We start from the raw sequence: 6,783 nt of genomic DNA, 5'->3' as shown, positions 1-6,783 counted from the left end.
TCACATTAGAGCTTCACTCCATAAATACTTAAGATTACTGTGGGGATTCACGATTTTGTTGAACCTGTAGGCATTTTTGAAATTTTGAGACAGGGTCCTAGGTGCCACTGCAAAATGGCTGCCATGGGTGGGGAAGCAGGGCCAATCCAAACTACATGTGAAACCATTCCACAAAACCAAACGCACCTCACCAAACTGGTGTGATGCTCGACGCAGCTCATTATCTACAACGGGAACCCAACCTTCTCGAGCCTGTGGGCGCCTTTGGAATTCTCACAGGATGATGGGCGCGCAACCACAAAATGGCTGCCACAAGAGGCGGACCCGAGTGTCAGGGAGTGGGGTTACGTGTAACTCTAACAGTAACTTCAACCTTTCAGGCAGAAGCTCAGCTTAACAAGCATAAGAACATAAGAACATAAGAGACGCCAATGTTGGATCAGGCCAAAGACCCATCCAGTCCAACACTCTGTGTCACACAGTGGCCAGAAATACCAGTGCCATCAGGAGGTCCAGCAGTGGGGCCAGGACATTAGAAGCCCTCCCACTGTTGACCCCCCCGAGCACCAAGAAGACAGAGCATCACTTGCCCCAGAGCCCCTAGCTATACCTTGTGGCTAATAGCCACTGATGGACCTCTGCTCCATATGCTTATCTAATTCCCTTTTGAAGCCGTCCATGCTTGTAGCCCCCACCACTTCCTGTGGCAGTGAATTCCATGTGCTAATCACTCTTTGGGTGAAGAAGTACTTCCTTTTATCCGTTCTAACCCGACCGCTCTGCAGTTTCATGGAGTGCCCACGAGTTCTTGTATTGTGAGAAAGGGAGAAAAGTACCTCTTTCTTTACCTGCTCTTTCCCATGCATAATCTTATAAACCTCGATCATGTCACCCCTCAGTCGTCTTTTCTCCAAGCTAAAGAGCCCTAAGCGCTTTAACCTTTCCTCATAGGGAAAGTGTTCCAACCCTTTTATCATTCGAGTTGCCCTTTTCTGCACTTTTTCCAAAGCTATAATATCCTTTTTAAGGTGTGGTGCCCAGAACTGCACACAGTATTCCAAATGAGGTCTCACCATTGATTTATATAGGGGCATTATTATATTGGCTGATCTGTTTTCAATACCCTTCCTAATAATCCCCAGCATAGCATTGGCCTTCTTTATTGCAGTCACACACTGTCTCGACATTTTCAGTGAGTTATCCACTACAACTCCAAGATCTCTCTCTTGCTCAGTCTCTGCCAGTTCAGACCCCATCAATGTGTATTTATATTTAGGATTTTTGGCTCCAATGTGCATCACCTTGCACTTGGCCACATTGAACCCCATTTGCCATGTTGACGCCCACTCGCCCATCCTTGACAGATCCCCTTGGAGTGCCTCACAATCCTCACTGGTTTTCACCGCCCTGAACAACTTTGTATCATCCGCAAATTTAGCCACTTCACTGCTTACTCCCATCTCCAAATCATTTATGAACAAGTTAAAAAGCAGTGGACCAAGTACTGATCCCTGCGGGACCCCACTGCTTACCACCCTCCACTGAGAAAATTGCCCACCTACACTCACTCTCTGTTTTCTATGAACTAGCCAGTTTTTGATCCATAAAAGGACTTGTCCTTCTATCCCATGATTTTTGAGCTTACTTAGGAGCCTTTGATGAGGAACTTTATCAAAAGCTTTCTGGAAGTCAAGGTAAATAATATCTATTGGATCCCCCTTGTCCACATGTTTGTTCACCCCCTCAAAGAGCACTAACAGGTTAGTGAGACAAGATCTTCCCTTACGGAAACCGTGCTGAGTCTGCCTCAATAGGTTTTGTTCATCTATGTGCCTACTAATATATTTCCTTGTGCATACACACAGCTTGCTTTTATTCGCTCAGGGAAGGTCCTCGTGCTGTGGTGTCAGCTGCTCCCAAAGCAACGTTTAAAAAAAATCTGCTCAGCCAGTCAGAAGCTGGCCCCACCTGCTTTCTAAAAACCTTGATGGGTGCCAGGAAAAGGGTCAGCAGGCACCACAAGCACCCACGGCCACCACCTCGGGGACCTGTGCTCTACAAACCTGCCGAGATCGAGGGTGTGCAATGAAACCACAACTTTCGCTTTTAAACCCGAGTCGTTCTGGAGGCTTCTGATCTCCCTACTTTAGCTCTTCTGCTCTCACCGGAGACGCTGCCTCAGTGGACAGTGTCCTTAATGACACATCAAGTGGGGCTAAATGACCTGTGGGGAAAGGATGCAGCTGGTTCAGTGCAATGCTCTAAGCCAGTGATGGCGAACCTTTTAGAGACCCAGTGCCCAAACTGCGACCCAAAACCCCCTTATTTATCACAAAGTGCCAACACGGCAATTTAACCTGAATACTGAGGTTTTACTTTAGAAAAAACAACTCGCACATTAACTTAAGATGATCCAAACAAAGTAAAGAAAGCAATCCCAAATGCTTTCATTTACTTAAAATTATTTGGCAGAGAATTCGACACTTTAATGATGGTCTGGGGCGATGGCACGTGTGCCCACAGAGAGGGCTCTGAGTGCCACCTCTGGCACCCGTGCCATAGGTTCGCCACCACTGCTCTAAGCTGTGGAGCCTTGTGAGCTCCTGGCATTAAAGTTGTGAGGGAGTGATTTGGCTGCTGCATAAATTAGTTTGCTCCGAGCCATCCTTCCTGAGCGAAGACAAAAATGTGTGAGCCGGAGGCTAAAAAATTGTGAGCTAGCTCACACTCACTCAGCTTAGAGGGAACACTGGTTCAGTGTCTGTTAACTGTGGGGAATCTGGCACGGCATTGTTCCTCCAGAGTCTGGAGGTGGCCAGCAAATAGTTTCAGGTCGCCCTCGCCCTCCCCAACAACTTTCTTCACCGAAGGGAAACAAATGAGGGCACTCCTTACAATCTGAAATTCCCATATCTGCAGCTTGCATTTGAAAGTGTTCACCGCAGAGATCATCTCATCAATGTGTCTATCCTTCCCCTGAAGCTCAGCATTCAAGCCGCTTACTTCCTCCCCTAGGCCAGCAATGAACCCCAAATCCAGCAACCAAATGGGGGGGGGGGGTCATGGAGCTGCTCAGCTTCCTGATCTCGAGTCTTCAAGAATTCCTTTGTTTCTTCAATCAGGCTGAAAAACCAGAGTGGAAGTTTCCCTTCTTGACAGAAACTTGGCTTCAGTTTTTAAGAGGACATCGCTGTACCGTGCTCCATCACTGTCATCCAAAGGAGCCTGTGTTGGCAGGAGACAGCCCGTATGAACTGATTATTCTGGTGACAATATAAAGGATGGCTTTAAATGCGAGTATTTCCACACACAAAGCTTCCAGATGAATTGCACAGTGGTAAGAAACAGAATCCGGGAAAGATCCATCCTTGCAGGGAGCGGCGAACCTGTTGATGTGGTCTGCCATCACCAGTACCCAACTGTGGTAACAGAGGACCGTTTGTGAAGTAGCAGATTAGTTTGTACAATATAACTTTTGAAAGTCTGAAATGTATCCTCCCCTGTTGTTTGTTGTTGCAGAGGTAGTATTTGGAGTAGCTCTTCTTTCATAGAAAGATTACAGATAACCGTCCTCACGAGGACTGCCAGCTGGGGAGTAACTGCTACACCTACAGACTCAACAGACTGAAGCGAAAACCAAACACATTCCTGTAAATCGCACTGCAGCTGTTGCTCCAAGTTGCTCAAGATGGCCTCAATTCTCCTTGCAACCACATCTCTAGGCAGATGCAACGTCTGACCGGCTGACACAATTTCCTGCTGTTTGGGAAACCCCTCAAAAATATAGCCAGCAGCTAAGAATACTTCTTTGACCTGCTCCCCATGCTCATAAGATGTTCTGCTTTTAGCAACCTACGTTTGCATTGACAAAAGTTGCTGTTGTATCAGTCTTGCATTCCACAAGTGGCCTTGTGACCGTTGTGACACACAGTCAGATTTCAGTCTGCTGATCTTCCATGTCCAAGCCTCGGGATCAAGTTGAAATTTCTCAGCAAAAGCACCATGACACATCTGGAAGTCTCTCTCAATACTGAGTTTCTTCCAGTTTACAACAGCTGACCGCAGTAAACGCAAGTATTTCCCTTTCCAGTCCACAATGCAGTACTTCCCATTCGGCACTATAAACGTCAGTCCTTTTCCCCGAATGCCCACTCATTTTTGGCAACTGTAGAAAACATAAAAGATGGGATTGGAAAATGTACCGGACCTGGACGACACACAAAACGGGGTGGGTGGGGGGTGGGCTATGCTCCTGCAGAGTGCAGGGGGTTGGACTAGATGACCTGCAAGGTCCCTTGTAACGCTAACATTCTATGATTCTGTGATGGGTACAGCACACTATGTGGATTTCAGTCCACTCCTTGTCCTCATTGTGGCTGAACTTTGGGACAGAAAGTCTGGGGTGCCACCTCCAGCAACTCCGCATTGTGCCAGGGGTCTCCACCTTTTGGGAAAGTATCACATGTGCTCCAGCCACTTTTGAAGGGCTGCTTCCTTTGAGGTATGTTCCAGACATGTCCCTTCCTTCTAAAGGCCCTTCATCAAGAAGATAAGTACTGCCTCAACCACACCTGGTCTGAACAAGCACATGGGATACTCACTCATGTTTCACCCTGCCCATTTCCTACACTAGATTTGCCTGTCTCTCTGCAGTTGAGAGTGGTCCTCACCCACCCTGAGTGGATCAAATACTCTTCTGCCTGGATCATCTTTTCAACAGGCTTCTGTAACGCTTCTCCTCTCCTGCCTTTCTGTTTGCAGCTTTTAGTAAATCATGTATATGCCTAATGGAAAAACACCACACACATCTGATGAAGTAAGCTCTGACTGACAATAATGAATGCCTAAACATTAGGAAGAACTTCCTAACAGAGCGGTTCCTCAGCGGAACAGGTTTCCTCGAGAGGTAATGGGCTCCCCTTTGGATGTTTTTAAACAGAGGCTAGATGGCCATCTGACAGCAATGCTGATTGTGTGAACTTAGGCAGATCATGAGGGAGGACAGGAAGGGTTGTATCAGTGCTTAGTTCTTGTGGCCCTTTCTTACACGCCCAGGGAAATGCTGATTGCCAATTTGGGGGCAGGAAGCATTTTTTCTCCAGGCCAGTTTGGCCAGGGATCCTGGAGCTGGCCAGTGGTGGGCAAAAGCCTGAAAAATTGGAGGAAGCCCCACCCAGACCAGGCATCTGGCAACCCTATTGGCCAAGAATCATGGAGGGTTTTGAGTTTTTTTGCCATCTTCTAGGCATGGAGCAGGGGTCACTGGGTGTGTGTGTGGGGAGGAGCTGTTTGTGAATTTCCTGCACTGTGCAGGAGGTCGGACTAGATGACTCTGGAGGTCCCTTCCAACTCTATGATTCTATGTTATCTTTTCAGAATTACCCCCAAAGTTTCTTTCACATGCTGCATGAAGTTGCCTTATAATGAACCATAGCATCAGTCCCTCAAGGTCAGTGTTCTCTCCTCTGACTGGCAGTGGCTCTCTAGCATCCCAGTCAGAGGTCTCTGACATCATCTGTATCTTATCCTTTTAAACTGGAGATGCCAGGGAGTGAATTGGGGACTTTCTGCATGCTAAGCAACCACTTTACCACTGATCCACAGCCTCTCTAAAAGTTGAGTCCTTCCCAGTAGTCATATTCTCTCATACCTTAGTTTATCCAAGAAGTCTCACTTCACAGAAGTTTTACAAAATTGCAAAGGCAGATAATCAGTCAGTGATCTCACTACAGGCAGAAAACTCCTGCCACAGTCAAAAAAATGACCTTTTCTTCCCAACTGCAAGCGGCAAAGTTTATCATGAACCCTCCCTTTCCAGCTGACTTTCCTCATTTTGCCCACCTTGCTTTCCTTCTGACCAAGGGACCTTTGGCTCTTGAAAGTTTATGCCCTCAAAGTCTTGTCGGCCTCTAAAGTGCTACTGGACTTGAATCTAGTTCTACTGCTGTTCAAGGCAGAGCCAGTTTGGTGTAGTGGTTAAGTGCGCGAACTCTAATCTGGGAGAACCGGGTTTGATTCCCCACTCCTCCACTTGCACCTGCTGATGTGACCTTGGGTCAGTCACAAGCTCTGGCACAGCTGTCCTTGAAAAAGAGCGTTTGTGTCAGAGCTCTCTCAGCCCCACCCACCTCACAGGGTGTCTGTTGTGGGGAGGGGAAGGGAAAGGAGTTTGTAAGCCGCTCTGAGACACCTTTGGGTAGTGAGGGGCGGGATATAAATCCAATCTCTTCTTCTTCTACCCTCTGAAACCTGCTTTCCTGTATTTGGCCTCCCTCAGTTGTTACCCCTCCCAACTGGCTTATTGCCCAGACCCGTTCATCTGCCAAATCTTCTGGAAGTCTTCAAGCCTCCAAGAACGCTACACTCTTCTTAGAAATGGAGAAACAAATGGTAGCAAGACAAGACAAGTCAAACAAGCAAGCTTGATTCTGGCATTTCTGTCCAAACTATCCACTCTCTTTCCTTTACTACAGACTTTGATTTCTAATTTCAACTTTTATTTTTTCGACTTCTCATATGACAAGCATCAAAACACAGATGCTAAGCTAGCAGAGGGTATGGATGTTTAAAGTCCACTCTTAAATGCTGGGTATAATGAGACTTTTGCTTCTAGAAAACGAACCTTACGTCTTGATGCTGGGTTAGCAAACAAAGAAGTTGCGGCCAACAGTAAAATTTCCAAAGCCCTTTGCTGGAACGCTGTGATTTAATTTTGGTAGCATTTAAAGTACCACAAGATTCCTGCTTTAGTTAACACTTATTCGTGTCCCCCCGCCCCCCCCC

This window comes from Gekko japonicus, unplaced genomic scaffold (genome assembly GCF_001447785.1).
Source record: "Gekko japonicus isolate JY-2015 unplaced genomic scaffold, Gekko_japonicus_V1.1 scaffold306, whole genome shotgun sequence".
NCBI lineage: Eukaryota > Metazoa > Chordata > Lepidosauria > Squamata > Gekkonidae > Gekko > Gekko japonicus.
Note: the sequence above shows the minus strand (reverse complement) of the source record.